At 41.6% G+C, this 21878-nt stretch overlaps 3 non-coding genes across 3 annotated transcripts; all 3 read right to left on the bottom strand.

Annotated features, from left to right (window-relative positions):
- Window positions 1-17580: 17580 nt before the first annotated feature.
- On the bottom strand, window positions 17581-17654 carry trnan-guu. Its single transcript has one exon. It is a non-coding gene; the product is annotated as a tRNA-Asn (tRNA).
- A 535-nt stretch (window positions 17655-18189) lies between these two features.
- Window positions 18190-18276, bottom strand: trnat-agu. Its single transcript has one exon. It is a non-coding gene; the product is annotated as a tRNA-Thr (tRNA).
- A 283-nt stretch (window positions 18277-18559) lies between these two features.
- On the bottom strand, window positions 18560-18633 carry trnan-guu. The gene has a single exon. It is a non-coding gene; the product is annotated as a tRNA-Asn (tRNA).
- Between the last annotated feature and the right edge of the window lie 3245 nt (window positions 18634-21878).

Raw genomic sequence — 21878 nt, 5'->3', positions numbered from 1 at the left:
ATGTCAGAGACAATCACAAAGCAGCCTGCAGCAGACATTTTAATCCAATGTATAAATAGAGCATGCATAAAGCATAGTAAGACTGACAGCAGTATAATGCTTGGATATGATGATTAAAGATGAATGAGTGAAGAAGAGCAAATTCACTCTTCTGTAGACAATACATCAGAAGGAGGGAGTTTTAATGCAGATGGACAGTCCTCTAAATACTGCATGTAGGTAGGTAGGTACCATTTATACTTCCTGCTCACACCATAGAGAAGAAGATTAGGTCAAAACCTAATATACGGCTTGATGATGTATAGTCAAGTGTGGCCATGTTGTTGCATGAAAATCCGGTGGTAGTGACTATCATGCAAATTCTGGGATATTAAATGTTGGTCTGCAATCTTCTGCACTGGTTCCAGTAATATTTTGTTCTTAGGGTATGCTGAAGTAGTATATAACATCATAGGATCAAGCTACATTTTGCTTTCCATGTATACAACTTAAACCTTAACATGTCTGTGTATCATCTGTTTCCTATTTTCATATTTAATTGAATAATCAAATAAACAAGAAAACCAAAATCAAAAAACACCAGACAGTTTTCTTCTCCATGCACTGAAATGAATCACTGCACTCAACTCACTCAAAGTGTAATATCAGATCACTACAAATGAATGATTTCTGAATAGATTGAGTGTTTTTGACAGATTATTGTCAGGTTCACCAGTGTTGACACGCAACCAGTATTGACGAAACAGTAATGGTTTAGGCTTGACTAGACTAAATGTTCAATATAATCTGAAAATATCAACAAATTTCTTTAACACTAGTTAAAATAATTATGTTTTCTTTGACTAAGATGGAAATGCCCAAACTTTGCACCCAAATTTGATCAAAGAATATCAAATTGAGGTTGACTAAACACGATAAAAACGAATAAAGATATAATAAGGACACATGACTAAGGCAAAGACAAGGCACTTACAGCACACGAGTGGGTGCACTCAATTATGTTGCAAAATCTGAGCAAATTTTGCCATCAAATGAATGAAAAATAAGCACATTGTTGACCTGGTGGTCTACACTCGGGTAGCAGAGCAATTAACCCAGAAATAGAATATTGGTCTATATCGAGTTTAATTGTTGAATTAAATTAATCTTGTGTGTGTGTGTGCACATTTGTGGGTGGGTATGTCCTGACTGTTGCTAGTGCATGTTACACACATGCATACATGCAAACAAGGGATTTCAGCTATATTAGTTCAGTATTTACACAGCGCACAGACTTAAATTGTAAAAGTCCTTGCATACTCGCATGCACGCACACACACACATAGACAAGTGAAGAGAGAAAATCTGAATGCCTGTAATCAATCTTGCTCTTTAAAGAGGAAAAAGCTTTGAGGAAAAAGTGTCAGCTGCGGTAACAGGGGTAGTGAGGTGTCCATACATCAGAGGCAGCTGTCAGCCGCTGTGTCAGTCAGCTGCAGTTTTAAGAATGATCCATCCATATGCAACCTTTCATGTCGGCGGCTGACACGTCAGTCCAGCTTGGTCAGAGTATGTCAATACTGCCACTATAATGAAAGCCTGAAATATGACCAGTGACCAGACATATTAAAGAGAAGCAACATCAGGCTATTGAAAAAAAAGGAGAAAGTTCACATGGTTGTCTTTTGGAAAAAGCTAAGGTTTATTTTCCCTTTTTTTTTTTTAGAATTGTAGCTTGGTTGAAAATATAATGATTCAAACTGTACCAGTTCAGTTAGTCATTTTTAATATGTAACGCTCAGGATGTTTGCCTCAAAGCTTCATAGCTCTGTCACATATAATTGAGGTGTCCAGCTAAAAGTCTCTCTGGGCCCAAGGCCATCACATGTCCTGCATTTTCCACTATGTCTGCTGCCTGGTCCACTGCTTTTTCTGGAAGCTTGGGTGACTCATTTATCGACCTAACTATGTCCATTTGTAGGTTATCTGGACCGAGTTTGGACAGCTGTAGTAAAACTCAATATTTCACACCTGACAGAATAAGAAGTATTTCACTTTTCATTATGTGCTGCTCATTTAATAGCTGAGTCTATTCATTTTAAGCAACCAAGAGTATTTTCAATATCAACTAATGAAGATCCTTATTTCTGCAAACTGCCCTCTTCAGGATGAAATACAGCAGTCATCCAGCTGGCATTTAAACCACCACGGACTAATCGACATGTGAATGGCTACACTGTATGTCAAAGAAAAACCTCAATATTATATTATAAAAATGTATGCTTGCTGCTTTAAAAGCGTATAGGGCCATAGGTTATCCTAGCGAAATAACCCATCTTTTAATTGTGCTGTTATGTGTCCAGTCTGATCTCCGGCACACAGATGATAGACATATGCTCTATTACATGACGTAACTATTATTTAACAAATTCAGTGTGGACAAGGCGTAAATAATGTTTGAGACAAAGTCCATATAATCAAAGAAAAGTAAAAGGCAAATGTCAAACCTTATATTCAGATAAGAAAAGTAATCGAAACCAAACCCAAATCTGAATCTGAAAAAAAAAAAAAAGATTGTAAGTGCATGTAAAAATATCAAGAAAACATAAACTCTACATGAATCTCCACATCAAGGACCAAAGTCATTTATTTGTCCTTGCACAACAAAATTCTGCAGTCTCCTTCATGGTACATACATAGAATATGTACACAGGTAGTTACATTTAAAATAAAATAAGATTAAAAAAAAGTAGAATCGATCAATATATACAGTTATTTACATCTACACGAATCATTTCAGTTTTTGCTATGCCTCATTAAATAAAAAATATGATGCCTCATTAGATTAAATCATCCTGCTGTATATAAAGCAGTTAAAATGAAACTAAAAACAAAAAAAACTAAATATATGCCCCTGGAACCAAATATACTCCTGGCCTCTTGTCCTTCTCTCCTCCCTAAGTCCACCTTGTTCACTGAACCCCCCTGCCCACCCAGCATCCACTTCCTCCTTTGGCAGCGAGCCCCTGGCCAGCTGAGACACATGCCTGTACTGCAGGGATTCATCACTCACCCTCATCCTTGCCCTTGACCTCATCGCTCTAGCCAGCAACAGAATTGTCCATCATCTCCCCACTCTGTAGAAAGCACAGCACGTCCATTTAACTCGACTGATTGCTACACATATATAGATCCTATACAAATGCAGCCGGCCATTATTGATGTTGGTTGGTACCTCCTGCAGTGATAATGGCTACATTAGTGTTCCCAGAACGAGCTGGGCCCCAGTGTGCCTGCAGCTTCTCTGTTCCTGCTCTGCTGGGTGATAGTAATGAGAGAGGTGCACTGAACTCGAGCTCCAAATCTAACTAACCTGTTATCTGTTCCATGTCAATGTCACACTGCTCTGGGGACTTCCATTAATACTACAAAGCTTTGCTCAATATCAGATCCCTTTTCAAAAAGCCATTTTTAGTTAATCATCTTATTACTCCATACTGTCTGAATTTTATGCTTTTAACTGAAACACGGTTAGATAACAGCAGCCGTGCAACAGTTCTCTTTGAGCCAGCCCTTTAAATTTCAATGATGTAAATGTTTCTCAAGCAGACGGGAAGGGTGGACGTGGGGCTACTTTATTTTAAAACTCATTCTAATAAAAGCTTTCACTTTGCCTTTGTCTACCGCTGCACTCCGCTCTATGGCAGGTCACAGATTTTACAGAGCTATAAAATACTTTGCAAACTTTACTGAAATGCTGCCTGATTTTATCATGAGGATATACGCCATGTAACACGAACAATGTGTGTTCCTGTGAACTCAAGCGGCTGTATATGATGAGCTGTGTTTTTAGTTTTAAACACGGAACTTTAACATATTAAAACAGAAACACAGTAACATGCCTACCAGTTGCTTCATGCCGAATTTAAAACTCATGTGAGCAATAGGAATATGTTTAATGGTGTTTACGTGTTTATTTACCCTGCCTACTAGAAATTACATTTGCATATTGTAAACTCTTTATTATTACATCACGGAGGTGGGTGAGCTTACTGGTGGGCTCAATGATGGTTCGAGTCCAGAGCCATGACTGTGGTTTGGTTTTGGTTTAGTTAAGGTTAGGAAAACTTTGTGATTGTATTTCAATCTTGAATCCTAACCCCTTAAGTTGCTGACTTTTTCTGTTGCTGTATTATATTGCAAGATTGCATATTCAGGTGGAAAACAAATCAAATACATTGTCAGTGTCAACAACATTTTTACCAGCTTAATAAATATTTCCTGATTATGTTCATATAAAACATCATTTATTTATTAGCACTATTTGTGCAAATGCTATTTTGCTTTGTTCATACAGACTTTCACTGGCTACACAAAGTAAAGAGTCCCGTCTTCCTTTGTCCTCTTTAAGATGGTTGGGAACAGCTGATTATGACATCTCAGGGACATGGGCTCTCAAAGAACAACCCCAAACGAGATGAACATTTAGTTTAATGTAAAAAGATATTTAAATGAATGTAACTTAATATATGAATTAACTTTGTAATTGGAGACCTTAAGAAATTTCATCCTGCTATGATATTTACCCCCTTTCCCCTCTGCAAGTAGTTAAAACAGTGAATATTTCCAGTACCAACAACATTTGTGTTGTGTCCCAGGGGATCCCAGCCCCCTTGCAGCATTCTAGCCATGACCTTGTGGTTAAGCACCCTGCGGTTACTTACTTTGCAGTAAGAGAACCTTGGGAAGGCGTATGAAAGGAAGAAGCTCAAATTTACTGAGCAGCCAAGGTGGAACAGGAAAGCTGGAAAGCCACAGTCACCCTGGGGATGTTGGGAGTTGTAGTTATAGCCATTAGTTCAATCAGTAATAAAAGGAATCAGTTTCGGCATAGTACAGCATAACACTGTGGTAAAAGAAGTGGGTAGTACTTAAGATGGGAATATGGTATAGTGCAGGACAAAATGCACTTCAGTCAAGGATGACACAATAAGTAATGCAACATACAGATGGTTGTTTTAATATTTCAAAGATGTTTTGTCATGCCTGGTGTTTTTTGTTATGCTTTGTCTTTTGATTTCAGTCCACGTGCCATGTTTCATGTTTGCCTTGTCATGAGTTTCCATGTATTATGTTCAAGGTTTTTGTCATGTCCTGTTTTATTTTGAAAAAAAAAAAAAGCGTCTCTTCCCCTGTGTGCCCTGTTTTTAGGTAGCTTTGCTTTTGGTTTTCCTGATTGCTTTCTCCCTCCTAATGTGTGTCACCTGTGTCTCGTTGTCATGTCTATTTAGTCCTTGTCTTCCCAGCCACCTTTGTCTGAGTGATAGCGTTAGCGTTGCCATGTTATGATTTTGCCACAGTTTTGCCATAATAAGTGTGCTTTTTGAGTTTTTTTTTTGCTTATTAAATAAAGACTTATTGTTTTTAGACCTCTACTTCCCCTGCCTGCCTGCCCATTTTTGACTGCATCGGGGTTCAGCTTTTTCTGCGTCAGTCAGCCACAACGCTCAATTCCTGACATGTTTGGTGTTGATCCAGTGTCCAGATCCACTTCGGTTAGGATACATGTTTCCACCATATTTTAAAAAGCTGTGAAGTCTGGAAATCATCTTTTCCTCATGTCCGACAGTGTGTCTATGCTAGTATCTCTGAAAACATGTTTCCCAACTGTGATTCAGAGCGTATTCAGGGAGGTTAAATACAGAAGCCACCCAAGATTCAAGATTCAAGATTCAAGAGTCTTTATTGTCATTATGCAAGCATAACGAAATTTTGTGCAGATTCTCAGCTTCAAAACACACTTATAAATAGGAAAATAAAAAATTGCACACCTTAGAAGAAAATATAAAAATATAAAATACAAAGTACAGAATGCAGAATACAGAGTGAGGTAGATAAAACAAAGTGCACTAGTGCCAGACTATGTGTATGAGTGTTTCACTGTAGGGGGGTTATTGCTTTAACAGCTCTGGGGAAGAAGCTGTCCCTGAGTCTGTTGGTGCTGGTTTTAATGTTCCTGTACCGCTTTCCTGATGGAAGCGGTACAAACAGTTTGTTGCCCGGGTGGGTGGGGTCTGTGGCAATGCGTCTTGCCTTCTTCTGGACTCGGGCAGTGTAAACTGAGTCCAGATCTGGTAGACTGCAGCCCACAATCCCCTGTGCTGTCCTCACCACCCGGGCTAAATCTTTCCTGTCCTGTGCTGTGCAACTGCCATACCACACAGTCACACTGAGACACAGGATGCTTTCGATCGTGGCTCTGTAAAAGTTCACGAGCAGCTGAGTTGACAGTCCAGTCCGTTTCAACTTCCTGAGAAAGAAAAGCCGCTGTTGGGCCTTTTTCACCAGGTGTGAGGTGTTCACTGACCAGGAGAGGTCAGAGGAGATGTGGATGCCCAGGAACTTGATGCTGTCCACCCGCTCAACCGCCTCCCCAAGTATACAGACGGGAGCGTGATCAGTTTTCCTGGATCTCCTGTAGTCTACTATGACCTCCTTGGTTTTGCTGATGTTCAGGATGAGGTTGTTCCTGGAACACCACTGTGTCAAGTTCTGGACCTCATCTCTGTAGTGGGTCTCATCATTGTTAGATATGAGACCCACCACAGTGGTGTCGTCCGCGAACTTGACGACCATGTTTGTGGGGTGGATAGCAGAGCAGTCGTGTGTGTACAGTGTGAATAAGGCAGGGCTGAGTACACAACCCTGCGGCGTGCCAGTGTTGAGGATCAGTGGGGCTGATGTAGACTCCCCTATCCTCACCACCTGGGGCCTGTTGGTGAGGAAGTCCCTGATCCAGGAGCAGAGTGAGTCTGACAAACCCAGGTTGTGGAGTTTCAGGGCCAACATGTCCGGGGGGACAGTGTTAAAAGCCGAGCTGAAGTCCACAAATAGCATCCTGACGTAGGTGTTAGGATGCTCCAGGTGAGTCAGTGCCGTGTGAAGTGCTGTCGAGACGGCATCCTCCGTAGAACGGTTCTCCCTGTAGGCGAACTGCAGACTGTCCAGGCCAACGGGGATGGCGTCCTTGATGTATCTCAGGAGGATCCTCTCGAAGCACTTCATAATAACCGGGGTCAGAGCGACAGGTCGGTAGTCGTTGAGACAGGTGATGGTTGATTTCTTTGGCACAGGCACAATGATGGAGGACTTCAGACACACCGGGACCATGGACAGCTGTATGGACAGGTTGAAGATGTCCAGGAAGACTCCTGCCAGTTGGTCAGCGCATGACTTCAGTGTGCGCCCTGACACCTTATCTGGACCTGCAGCCTTGTTGGTGTTGATCCTCCTCAGAGCGGAGGTCACTTGGTGCAGCTGCAGGACGAGAGGCCGCTGCTGCACCTCTGGCTGAGGAAGGTGTGCAGTTCTTCTGCTGCTCGGAGAGTCGAAGCGTGCAAAGAAGCTGTTTAAGGTGTCAGGTAGGGTCGGGTCATGGCTGACCTGCTGGTCATTCCGCTTGTAGTCCGTGATGGTCCTGATGCCTTTCCACATGTTACGTGGATCGTTGTCATTGAAGTGCTCCTCAATGCGCTGCTTGTGCCTGTGTTTAGCCAGCTGGATGCCCTTTTTCAGTTCTTTCCGGGCCCTGCTGTAAGCCAGCCTGTCTCCTGACCTATAGGCTGCATCCCGGGCTTTTAGCAGGGGCCACACTGTGCCGTCCACCCATGGTTTTTGATTAGGAAAAACCGTGATTGTCTTTGTGGGTAGGACAGCATCAGTACAGAAGTGAACATAGGACAACACAGCTGACGTGTACTCGTCCAGGTCAGCGTCTGCTTTGAACACTCCCCAGTCTGTGTGCTCAAAGCAGTCCTGTAGGGCTGAGGAAGCCTCCTCAGTCCACACCTGGATGGTTCTGGTGGTGGGTTTGGTCCTGCAAATCAGAGGTCTGTAGGCAGGGATCAGCTCCACGGAGATGTGGTCTGACATGCCCAAGTGAGGAGCTGCTACAGCCTTGTATGCCCCTGGGATGTTACAGTATACCTGATCCAGTATGTTGCAGTCTCTGGTCGGAAAGGTGATGGATTTGTGGAATTTGGGGAGAACAGCCTTTAATTCCACATGGTTAAAGTCCCCAGCCACGATCACAGCCGCCTCTGGATTAGCGTCCATTTGGCTGCTAATCAGGCAGTATAGCTCCTCTAGCGCTAGCTTAGCGTTAGCCCTCGGTGGAATGTAGGTCGCTATGATCATGACCGAGCTGAGTTCTCTAACTAGTTTAAACGGTCTGCACTTCACTGCTAGATATTCCAAGTCGGGGGAGCAAAAAGTTCCTATTATGTTCGTTGCTGTACACCACGAGTTGTGAATGTACAGCGCCAAACCTCCGCCTTTGGTCTTGCCTGAAGCTGCAGTCCTGTCGGCACGGAACAGCGAGCGCCCCGCTAGCTCCACCGCTGCATCGGGGATGTTTTTATCCAGCCAGGTCTCGGTGAAGATCGCTACACAGCTGTCCGTCTTACGTGAGACGATCCTCATTCGAATCTCGTCCAGTTTGTTGACGAGTGACCTGGCGTTGGCGAGGAGGAGACTGGGCAGAGCCGGTCTGTGTGGGTTAGCATGTAGCCTAGCACGCAGCCCGCTCCGCTTACCCCGCTTTTGTTTACGTTGTCTCCTCCGTCTCCGAGGCCACAGAGGGGGGATGGCAAGAGCCTCTGTGGTCCGCTGCAGCTCTGGTGGGATAAAATCCAGCTTTGGGGGTGCAAACAGTCCGTAATTATTCCCCAATTCCCACAATTCAGCCCTTCCATACTGAATTAATGCCTTGACTGGTGAAAGCAGTAGTGAAAACACAGACAAAAACAAGAAAAAATACACAAAAAGCCGAGAGCCTCGAGCCGCTGCGTGCACCCGCGCCGCCATCTTGGTGACTAAATACTGAATGCAGCATGGAGAAATGGAGAGTGGGTTGTAACTATCAGATCAACTATCTTGCTCAGAATCTAATGTTAAGATAAGATTAGATAAGATGAACTTTATTGATCCCACAGTCGGGACATTCACTTGTCGTGGCAGCTCACAAGAACACAAAAAGTAGAAAAGTACAGTAAACACAGTACAATATACAGCTATATACAAGTCCTCCTAAGGGAGGAAAAGAGGCCTAGACCATTGAATTATATAGTCTAATTATATAGTTATTATAAAAAATTATATAGTCAGTGGGAATGAAGGACCTGCTGTAGCTCCTGCCTACACTGAGGGTGTAGCAGTCTGCAGCTGAAGGAGCTGCTCAGAGCCTCCACTGTCTGATGCAGAGGGTGAGAGGTGTTGGCCATGATGGATGTCAGCTTGGCTAACATCCTCCTCTCACCCACCTCCTCCACAGAATCCAGTGGGCAGCCCAGGACAGAGACCAGCTTCTTCAGTCTCTTCCTGTCCTGGTCCGTGCTGCCCGGTCCCCAACAGACCACAGGGTGGTGAATAGCAGAGGCTACCACAGAGTCATAAAAAGTCCTTAGGAGGGGCCTGCACACTCCAAAGGACCTCAGTCTCCTCAGAAGGTGGAGGCGACTTTGGTCCTTCCTGTACAGGGAATTGGTGTTATGTGACTAATCCAGTTTATGGTTAAGGTAGACACTCAGATAGTTAAAACTGTCCACCATCTCAATGTCCAAGCCCTGGATGTTCACCGGTGTAAGTGGTAATGTCCTTCTCCGGAAGTCAATCACCGTCTCCTTTGTTTTACTGGTGTTTCTTCTGGGAGTTTTTCCTTAGTCGATGTGAGGGTCTAAGGGCAGAGGATGTTGTTATGATGTTACATTAAGCCCTTTGAGACAAACTGCTTGTAAAAATGGGCTATACAAATAAGTTGTCTTGTCTTTTACATAGAAGAATCAACTTTATTAGCAGTATATATATTTTTACGTACACATACGGAATTTGACTACTGCATTTATCCCATCCTTAGTTGAACACACACACCCAGCAAATTACATGCAGTGAAACACACACAGGAGCAGTGGGGGGTTAAGTGCCTTGCTCAAGGGCAGTCGGCTAATGAAGGGGGGGGGGGGGGGGGGGGGCATTTTTTCGCATTATTCACTATGCCCCCATACATACTTAAAGGTAGATTTGGAAGAACACCACTCCAAGGCTGTTACAATTTCATTGTATTCCTTGTACAATAACAATAAAGGCTTCTGATTCTGATTCTGTTTAACCAGTCCACAAAGTCCATGATGACTGACCTGTACTCCATCTCATTCCCCTCAGACACACAGCCAACAATGGCTTAGTCATTTGAGAACTTCTGGAGGTGACATCTGCTGGTGTTGTAAGTGAAGTCTGAAATGCAAAGGGTGAAGAGGAAAGGTGAGAGCACAGTTCCCTGGGGGGCCCCTGTGCTGCAGTCCACCACCTCAGACACACAGTTACGCAGTCTCACATGCTGTGGCCTGTTGGTGAGGTAGTCGATGATCCAAGCAGTCAAATGTCCAAGCACCCCTGCTCTCTCCAGCTTCCATCTCAGCAACACCGGTTGAATTGTATTGAATGTGTTTGAGAAGTCAAAAAACATGATTCTCACAGCCCTCCTAGCACTCTCCAGGTGAGTCAGCGCCCAGTGCAGCAGGTAGATGACAGTGTCATCCACCCCGATGTTTGGCCTGTAGGCAAACTGCAGCATGTCCATTGCTGTACTCGCCACAGAGCGAAGGTGACTGAGGATGAGCCTCTCCATGGTCTTCCTCAGGTGAGAGGTCAAGGCGACAGGCCTGTAGTGGTTTGGCTCCTTGGGGTGTGCAGTCTTAGGAACTGGAACCACACAGAAGGTCTTCAACAGGACAGGGACCCTCTCCAGACAAAGGCTCAGGTTGAATATGTACATGACCACCTCACAGAGTTGGTCAGCACAGTCCCTAAGCAGTCTGGGGCTGATCCCGTCTGGTCCTGCAGCTTTCCTGCTCTTCAGCCACTTCAGTTCTCTCCTCACCTGGTCTGATGTTAAGGAGAAGGGAGAGATAGGGGGGTGGGGAGGGGAGAGGAGTGGACAGTAGGGGATGGCAAGGCTGATAGTGGTAGGGGGAGCTGGTGTGAAGACAAGGGGGTGATGGGAGGTGAAGGAGAAGACAGTGATGGTCAGGTGATGGTGGTAGTGTCTGTTAAACTTGAAATTTGTTAAACTTGAAAACAGGAGCAGCCAATAAACTTGCAGATTCATTGTTTATGACAGGCCTTTGTTCATCTAGCCTCAACTCCTTTCATTTCCATTTGTTGTTTCCAAAACCTTTCTAGAGATGTCACAGTGATTTTATAAAATATCATATAATAACCCTAAGCATTCAGTGCAGTCTGTGAATTGGCAACTACTGCCAAGGCAACGCTGGATCCATTAACATTGTTACATGCTCATTGTATACACTCTTTGGCTCTAGGCTGTAAAGGTATTCTTTTTGTGTTTTGTAGTCCTCTGTTTTCAAATATTCAAAAAACTCACAGACATTGTGAGTTGTGTGTGATATATCACGAATACTGTTACTACTGTTGCTGCTGTTTTAATACCAAAAATAAAAACTCCTCCTTTTCATTTCTTGTGGTGATCCATAAAATCAAGGTAAAAACAAAAGGTTTTTGGCCATGAAAAATGCCTGCATAAGTTTCTGTGTAGTGAAGTTCATAATTAATACTCAGGAGAAGCAGATTTGAATTTGATATTTATTCTTTCATATATGCTCCTTTTGTTATTTGTCCTTTTCCTCTTTTCAGAACAGTAGAAAATAGTCAACGACTAATGGATTGGAGCAAATTCAACAACCTGTCTATGACTGTTGACAAGACCAAAGAGATGGTTGTGGAGAGAGTGACCACTCTCAGCTGAACATCCACAGCTGTTCTGTGGAGATCGTAAAGAGCACCAAATTCCTCTGTATCCACCTGGTGGAGAAACTCACCTGGTCCCTCAACACCAGCTCCACTGTCAAGAAAGCTCAGTAGCTGCTCCACTTCCTGAGGATGTCGAGGACATGCAGCAGGTAGTGAGAACAACTGAGAAGATCATCAGGGTTTCTAATCACACCATCAAGGACATTTAAACCACACTCTGTGCGCCCATCACACAAACTGTTTACTGTTTTCTCTTACACTATGTATAGTCTTTTGTGCACTCTGTGCAGCTAAGTACAGTTTGTTGCTATACTTGGATAGCTGTATAGTATGTATGTCCAGGTATATACATAGTAATTTGTTGACTTTTGTGCAGGAAATGGTCCCTGGAGGAAAGTTGTCTTCTTTTGCTGTTCACTGTACTACTGTAAACAATAAAATGACAATGACAATAACATTTAGCAAACTTTGCATTTTTTTTTCGTAGCCAGTACAGGGTGACACTGAGATTACTTTAAGACAATCAATTCTACTTTAGCCTGTTGCAGTGCTGCTCTTGTAACTATGTCATCTTGGATTCAATCTAGTTTGAATATTGTGAAATTGGCACTGTATCATAAGTGCTAAAAATTTACATACATATGTAAGATAGCATTATACTTAAAGATCCAATGTGTAGGATTTAGTGGCATCTAGCCATGAGGTTTCAGACTGCCACCAACTGACCATCCCTCTGCTCACTGGTGGCTGCCAAAAACAGGAAAAATGCAAAAGGCCCTTTTCAGTGTTTAGAGTGTCCCATTATGGGCAATGACAGAAACATGATAGTGCAACTACAGACTACTTCATGTGAAAGGCTTATTCTACAGCAGAAGATAAAGTTGACATGGTGCGTTTCTGCAACCCATAGACACGTTAAATTCATGTCTGCCACACGTATCGTGTTGACGCTTATACAATACAAGGCTTATGGTTTTCAGATTACATGTACATATATTGACTTTCTCATCACATCTGGACAATCTGAGTCTGAGTCAGGAGAAAGTCCCGACACTGTGGAAGACATCCTGCCTGGTTCCAGTCCCCAAGAAGTCGATGCCATCTGACCCGGCAGACTACAGATCAGTTGCCCTCACATTTCATGTGATGAAGGTCCTGGAGAGACTGGTCTTAGCCCAGCTGAGGCCACAGGACGTTTCTGGACCCTTTGCAATTTGCCTACAAGCCCCATTTAGGAGTCGATGATGCTATCTTCTACCTGCTGCAATGAGCCCATTTGCATCTGGAGGGTGGGAGAGGCACTGTGAGGATCACATTCTCCAGTGCTTTCAACACCATTCAACCTCCACTACTTGGTGAGAAGCTGCAGGTGATGGGTGTTGATGATGCAAGGATCTCCTGGATTACTGACTACTTGACAGGCAGGCCACAGTTTGTCCGTCTGGGAAATGTCCTGTCAGATGTGGTGGTCAGTGATGTAGTAGCTCCACAGGGAACTGTGCTTTCTCCCTTCCTCTTCACCTTATACACCACTGACTTTCAATACAACTCTGAGTCCTGTCACCTGCAGAAGTTTTCTGATGACTCAGCTGTTGTCAGGTGTATTAGAGAAGGAGAGGAGGGCGAGTATAGGACACTGATGGACATCTTTGTAGGGTGGTCTTAACAGAATCACCTGAGACTGAATGTCAACGAGACCAAAGAGGTGGTGACTGACTTCAGGAGGAAGAGGACATCTTCACAGCCACTACAGATCAGGGGCGAGGTAGTGGAAGAGGTGGAGGACTACAAGTATCTGGCAGTGGTACAGTGGTACAGACTGGACTGAACATCTAATACTGAGGCTGTGTACAATAAGGAGATCAGCAGACTCTATTTCCTGAGAAAGCTGAGATCCTTCAACGTGTGCAGGAAGATGTTGAATATCTTCTACCAGTCTACTGCCTCCAGCGCTATTTTCTTTGCTGAAAGACTTTGCAGACTTGATAAGATCATCAAGAAGGCTGGCTCTGTGCTTGGTCTAAGACTAGAGTCTTTTGAGACCGTGGTGGAGAGGAGGTCGCTGAACAAACTGTTATCCAACATGGACAATGAACAGCACCCTCTCCACCACACAGCTGACAGACAGCGGAGCACCTTCTCCCACAGGCTGCTACAGCTCTGCTGTCGAAGGGACAGATACAGGAAATCTTTCCTGCCACATGCCATCACAGTGTACAATAACAACTAAACTCTGGTCATAACATACAGTCACTATGCACTTTATATGTTTTTTACACACTCGGTTCACTGCACTTTACACTCTATTTTATTTTGTACAACATTACACTGCTTATTTGTTGTATATACACTTTTTTATATTGCTTGTATATTGCTATGTTAACATTTTTTGTATAGGTTATTCTTTTTCTATCATCACTGTGTGTATTGCTGCTGCTGCACTGTAATTTCCCAGCCTGGGGTCAATAAAGTATATCTATCTATCTAATCAAGTGTTTTTTTTCTGCTGAAGCTTCACCAGTCCTTAAGCACAGTGTTGGCACTACATGAAATTGAAACTTGAAATGTTAAGAAATGTTAAGAAATGTTAAGTTTCAACATATCAAGCATAAAGTGGTGACTGGGTTCCTTTCTAATGACAACACTATTACTATTACTAATTTTAGGTGATTACACACTAATGAAAACATAGCTATTAATATTCTATTCCAGTCCTGCCAATTGATCTCAGTAAATCTTACACACACAGACCTTTAACGTGTATCAAATAGTATACATCATTTATTTTGGTGATATATTTTGGTGATGTGTAGTCAAGAGAGAGAAATTCAATGTTTTCTATACCTATAGGCAGCTGTGTCCCTAGGACAAATTCTGAGGGCACAGGAATTTAATCAACTGAAAGGAGAGGCCCTAATGGATCACTCCATCCAAACACTGTTGGGTGACATTATGAATTAGAATCAACCATTAATCTCGCTCAGTGCAGATCAATTTTTTTTTTTTTTTTTTACAAAGTAGTTTGAACAATATTTAACATGTTAAAATAGGAAAAGTAAACATATAGAAAATGATTAATGTAAAGAAATTCAGCACATGGATCTGTGTTTACACTAAAATAAACAGATAAGAGTGTAAGTCCAGGTTCATGCCAAAATGCACCAACTTCATTAACCAAATCCAGAACCCGGTTATACATCTACTTCATAAATTTCAAAGTTTATTATATTGTATATATGGAGAATTAAATTAAAATGAGTTATACTACAAAAACCTGTTCTTACTTCTATATATGTATATGTATGCAAATGTAAGTTAGTGGTTTCTAAGAAGAATTCAAGAAGTACTTTACAAAGAAACAGTGATGGATTTACTAACAACTGGTGCAACTTAATCCAGATGTGTTACTCCCTCTGATTACATCTGGGTTTTTCTCGCTTTGAACTTGGCATGGAAATGTTGCCTACAAATTACCAGAAAAAAAAAAAAGAAAAGAAAAACTCCAAACTTGCAGCTTTAAAGATCTGACCATCTACTAAACAAAGATGGTCCAACAAAATGATCACTGGTTGCATTATGGGAACTGTAGGACCTAGTGTTCATGGAGTTTGAACCATATAAGGATTAGATGATGTTTGTTTGTCTGATGGTCCATTTCAGTCTAGACTGAAAAATAAACAACTATTGGATGTAGTGCCATGGATTTATGTACACACATTAATGTTCCTCTCAGAATGAAATTTTAGTGTTCCTTAAGTCAAGATTTCAGTCTGACCTGATTTAAAAACAACAACAAATATCCACAAAACGAATTATATTGCCATCAGTCTTAGCTTTCATTATAGTATTATTACCATGAGTGTTATTTGGTAGAGGACAAAAGAATAGCTGGGTTACTGTTAAATTACTAACTATACTGTAGATTGTGTTTAATAGCATTATTGACTGACCTGGTTATGCTGTACTTTGACAAGCACAAAGCAAATCAGCCAGAGTGCTCTTAAGAGGCAAAAATAGGTCGATCAGAACACATTCAGCACAGCACCTGCATGTTATATTCATTCTAATTTAACTTAATTTGCCCAAGGAAAATGGAAATCTATTCACATTTTGCTACGAGAGCCAAAATCTGCAAATCTTTCTGTTTCTTTTCCTGTTCAAAAAATGACACCACCACTTCCAAGGTTCAAGGATCGAGGAATGAAAACAAAAACCTAGTCCCACCAGTGCCTTAAATTGAAAGGGTGGCATACAGATTGACAGTCTGAGGATGAGAAACCAAACATTGCCAAAGTTAAGCTGGTTTAATTTCTTTCCTCACTATAGTGATGCAGAATCATACTCCAGGGTGTGTCAGTGTGAGACAGAGGGAGGACAATTCCTTGAGAGATCATTGAGGGAGAGACCATTGAGAGGGTGATCTAAACTGACAGTCACTTCTCTTCTAACATCTGAATGCTGCATCTCCCTCCACTGTGCCAAACTCCTTCTGCTTATGTGTTGAAACTTTCCATATTGTTGGCCCTGCTGGATTTAATATTCATGTATGTATCTGTTTTCTTTACCATAGAGCTCCCAGCAGAATACTTGTGCTGCTGAATGTTTTGAGAGCTCCCTCGAGGAGCTGAAAATTTTCGGACACATTTAAATGTATAACCATTATTGGTCAACTCTTTGATGACTGAACTGCATATGTGTGGTATGTAGCGCTCAGGTATCAATCAGACACTCAGAAAACACAAAAAACAGCAATGAGATATTAGTTTTAACAAAAATAAAGAACTTGTCAGAGACAGATATTTTTGAGTAGGAGGCAAGAGATGTTATTTTAGATAGTAAAGCCCCTAATTGCCACTTATACACTAAGTGAATTAGTGCACATTTAAATCATACATCAAATAAAATAGGTACTATAAACACAGTAGAATGTTAAATGAATGAATGAATGAATAACTAACAGGACATTCCATGCCATTGTGCAGTGTACTGATTTATATCCATGTTAGTGATGTAGATCTAAAGACAGCAATTGGGCCAACACTTCAGTTCAGGGTGAGATGTCTGAAAATTGATATTCTCTTATCATTGGACAACTTGACACCCTGTACTATAAAATTAAGTATTGCTGTTGTTGAGTGGGTTTCCCAGTTACCCCAATAGCAACACAGCTCCACAGCCACAACCACACACTACACACACAGTATGTAAGACCAAGACTAAATATGTTGGGGCTGTAACAATGTGTACCTCACGTATAGACTGCTGCTAATCTGATACACATTTTAACACACGATCTAAAGTGTCTACAGTAGATGGACTGCCATGGAATGTGGTTTGCCCATGTCACTGATTTAAGTTTCTGTTGAGTTAGTCTCCTGTTTCATTTTGTAGTTTTCTCCATTGAAATTTCCTGTTTTTGTCTACTTTCCCTCAAATTTTGATTGTTTCAGCCTGTGTGAACTTGACAGTGTTCCCTTTGTGATTTTCCTCATCCTGTTTTTTGTGTATCTCCTTGTGTTGCTGAAATTCTTTACCTCTTGGACTCCTTTTGTTTTTTTGGATTTGGATTATGTTCTATTTGGAATATTTCGTGCATTATTTTAAAAAGACTCAATGCTTGTGAAGTCTCTGACAGAACAGCAGGGACAAATGCAGATATCTGACAGTGTTGGATGGTCAAGGGACAATTTGGAACTGACTGATGTAAAGCTCAACAGCCCTAGCAAAGGTTGAAGACAATTCCAAGATACTGTGCTTCGGAACATAAGCATTGCTCGTCCCTGGGTGGGCTTGAACCACCAACCTCTCGGTTAACAGCCGAGCGCGCTGGCCGATTGCGCCACAGAGACGTGTTTGCTTTTGATGCATTCAGCTCCACGGTCCATTAAACCTTTGTCCTTTGTTGTAATAGAAGTATGCCCTCCAATGGGACAGATCCTAAAATCCAGTAGACACCTATGAAGGATTTCAATCAAAGCAAATCACTTTCCAGTGTGATTTTGAAGTGCTGACCTAGCCACGGACACCAAAGTTTCATATTCTGAAGAAACATGCATGTTTTGGCATGTCTGTGGTGGGGTTGTAATGAAACACAGCAGCAGGTTTCAAAGCCAGAGTTTTATAGCAAACATTTTGGGGAAAAGTAGATTTTGAGTGCCACAGTCCAACAATGCTGTCATTTTCCATAGGCAACGTCAATGAAATGTTTCTTTTGACAGTGATTTACATGGTTTGCTGCTGCCTCGGACATTTTAGGTTTTTTGCCAAGTGCACTGAATGACGCATGGGTTGTTGGAGCTTTAAATCCTGCAAAACAAACAAATCAACAACATGACGCTGTTTGAATTTTTGGGAAATGGAGTAATACCTTTGAAAACTCCAAAGAGGCACCGCTGGGATTTGAACCCAGGATCTCAACCCAGGATCTCCTGTTTACTAGACAGGCACTTTGACCAACTAAGCCACGGTGCCGGTTTGTGAGGCTTCTTCTTCCCATATAACATTAAACGAAAGGCAATGACTGCAACGTCACAAAACACACCCTCTTGTGGAGCCCATGCATTGGTGGAACTCATCATGAAACACTTTTGAAGAGGATTCAATGCTTGTGGAGTCTCTGGAAGAACAGCTGCACGTATCTGACAGTGTTGGGTGGTCAAGCGGCAATTTGGAACTGACTGATGTAAAGCTCGACAGCCCTGGCAAAGGTTGAAGACAATTCCAAGATACTGTGCTTCAGAATATAAGCATTACTCGTCCCTGGGTGGGCTTGAACCACCAACCTCTCGGTTAACAGCCGAGCGCGCTGACCGATTGCGCCACAGAGACGTGTTTGTTTTGGGTGCATTCAAAACATTCAGTGTACTTTTACTTCAATTTCAGCTCCACAATCCATTAAACCTTTGTCCTTTGTTGTAATAGAAGTATGCCCTCCAATGGGACAGATCCTAAAATCCAGTAGACACCAATGAAGACTTTCAATCAAAGCAAATCAATTCCCAGTGTGATTTTGAAGTGCTGACCTAGCCACGGACACCAAAGTTCCAATGGGACAGATCCCAAAATCCAGTAGACACCTATGAAGGATTTCATTGTTTAGAGAGCAGCAGAATCACTTCTGATATTTGCCCACTTTGGTTATAGAAGAGTGCTCCTGCAAAATCAGGTCATAACATTATGTGGTTATGCAAATACGTTGTTATGGTGTTAATTAGTAGCAGTACTGAACGGAGTTTTATTACATAAAAATGTATTAATTTTGCCTAAATCTCATTTTCCTACTCCTACACAAAAATAAGACCTCATCTCTCATCTTTTCAGTGAGTTCTAATTCATCAAATCACTGTCAATTTCTTGTCTTCTCAGCATGATAAAAGTGATGCTGGCCTCATCAGTGTTGACATCATCACTATTTTAATTAATACCACTTCTCCAAGTGTTATCCATCATTCCTTCATTGTGACAGGTAGGTCTTGAGCAACAGAACCATGATTTTGTGGAAATAGAAATTATGTTACCTTTGGGGGTTTAACTATTTGTGTCTTATCTTTACAGCTATTAAGAGGGGCCTTGTGTGAGCAGTTAGCTCTTGGGGGCCCCAGGTATTTGCCTGGGGGTACTGCACATATATGCTGTAGTATGTAACCTTGCATGTATGTAGGGATGAAGGTTAGTAGCCTCCAGCTTTAGGTGTGGAAAAAAGAGAGGGCAGCAGGGAAAAAGCAGTTAATGTGGAGAAGGAGCAGGTAGAATGGAGTGAAAGACTTTTAATGAATTCCATAAGATCTCTCTCTCTGCCTCTTCATTCACAGACTTCGCTCACTTGATGACCTGTGGAACCTCTGACAAGCAGCTACAAAATCTACCTTGATCTGAATGATCTCTTCCTTTCAGACACACCTCCTGTTTCAGGACCTCAGCTGGCTCCCACTTCTGCTGCAATATCTATCTCACTGGAGCCTATTTGCCATTCATTTTGATCTTGAAAGACACAGTAATAAATAAATATATGTAGTGGAACAGTGCATAATGCATGGCAAAAAGAGCGAGTGGCATGCAAACCGAACCCCACTCAAAGGGGCACTTGAAGAAGATGAGATATTAGAGCGTGCACAGATTTGCACACGAAGGCATGCCACACAAACAAAATAGCTGATTTATGCAGAGGTTTGGGGGCCTGTAGCATCATCAATGGTTCATGTACCAAGTTAGAGCCAGTCTTATAGGAAGGAGATCAAAGACACACACACATACACACAAGGTAACAACCAAAACTTTGAAATAGGACACTGGTTTTCATGTCAATCAAGTTACATCTGGTATGGGAATGCCCATTAAACATCATGAGTAATACAGAATAGTCTCAACAATACCCAATTACAAAACTAACTGTGATGGAGGAGTGATGGATACTGAGGTGAGAGTGATTTATTTCTGCTACTCAGGCCCAGTGCCAAATGTTGGTAAAGTTGGCTAAACCACTTTTCAATCAGACACTGGCAAAACCTCCTCTATTGCTCTCAATCTTGGCTTGACAGAGTCGTTAGCAGGCAATAGGGAGAGATGCCCTGTAGTATGCTAGGAATTTACTGTATATCTGAACTACAGTGTGAAAAACTATTGTTTTCATTTCACAGTTGATGATAAAAGACGCTAAAACATGAATCCATCCAGGTAAAACATTACAATGGACATGTTGGCTGCTATATGAGTTTAATGCTGTGCAGCTGCTCTTCAGATGAGCCTGACTGAAGTATTTCTGTGCAGAGTCAATAATGTATTTCTCATAATTGTAGTCAAGGTATATTGAAAAAAAAAACATTCATAATATGGTTGAGAAGTTGAAAATGAAAATGAACAATATTTATAGTTATAAGAAAAAGCATGAACCACAAGCATCTGAAAAAGTTGTGGTATACACAGTTTGAAAAGAAACAACTTAAAGCAGCTGAACATTTGGTTAACTGAACAACTGCTCGGAAGTGTCAACTGACCCAAGAGGGCTTCTGAAAAAGACAGAAAATCTCAAATGTGATAAAAAAAAAAATTAAAGATGCATGTTTTAACGGACAAGGAATTTCTTGAAAAGGCAAAAACCAACAAAGTGTTTACCATTAGTTTGTCAATACCTTCTGACTTCCCTTGTATGTCTATGCCTCTCAACTCCAAGCATGTTGATTCCTACTGAAGGCTTAAATCTTTAAAGCGCCTCACAGACATGAAGTTTCCCTTTTTTAGGGCTCAGTCATTTCCTAAAACAACTGAACACTGTAGTTTTTATGAAATGGGAGAAAACAGTGTAACATCTTTGGGGGGACTTTTCAGCTGCAGATTAATACACATTTGACCCTCTAAGTATTTTTGACAGTAAGATGACGTGTGGCATAAATTCAATAGAAAGTGTGTATTCATGGTACCAATGTAACAGTGTTAACAGATATACTTATCACCCAGTGCAACAGTGTAACTTATTGATGTGTTTTTAGACAAAAAATTAACATCTTTGGTGCACGGAAAGGAGATACATCAGGTTTTCAGAAACAGACTTTCAGATAGACACACTCATTGGGTTTAGTTCAGCACAATTATCTGTGAACTAAGTATTTTGCTAAGCTATTTTGTCTGAACTACTACATACTCTTAAAACTGTTGAAGTAGCCATGGACAGATTCTGTAGGAAAACAGGTGAAATGTGTTGCTGATTGGTGTTGATTGGAAATGTAATGCAGGTGGCTGTATGTTTCTTTCCAAACATATATACTGTCTCAAATTACAAGTACATTCATATTTTTAAGACATAATTTTGCACTTTTATTACATGACATCATTTTACATTACTGGCAATTATTTGCAATCTAACAGATTTTTCCACCATCTAAAAATGGATAGATAGTTAGATAGATAGATAGATAGATACTTTATTGATCCCAAGGGAAATTCAAAATCAAATGACCACTTTGTTAATCTGAAAAGTAACTGAAATACAATGATAAATACAGCAACACAAACTACATGTAATTTGTCTTTAACTAGTGTTTTACAAGTGGAGGGATTTGTGATTCATTGACCATAGT

Source organism: Scatophagus argus, chromosome 18 (assembly GCF_020382885.2).
Source record: "Scatophagus argus isolate fScaArg1 chromosome 18, fScaArg1.pri, whole genome shotgun sequence".
Classification (NCBI taxonomy): Eukaryota; Metazoa; Chordata; class Actinopteri; family Scatophagidae; genus Scatophagus; species Scatophagus argus.
This window is presented reverse-complemented; position numbering and strand designations above follow the sequence as displayed.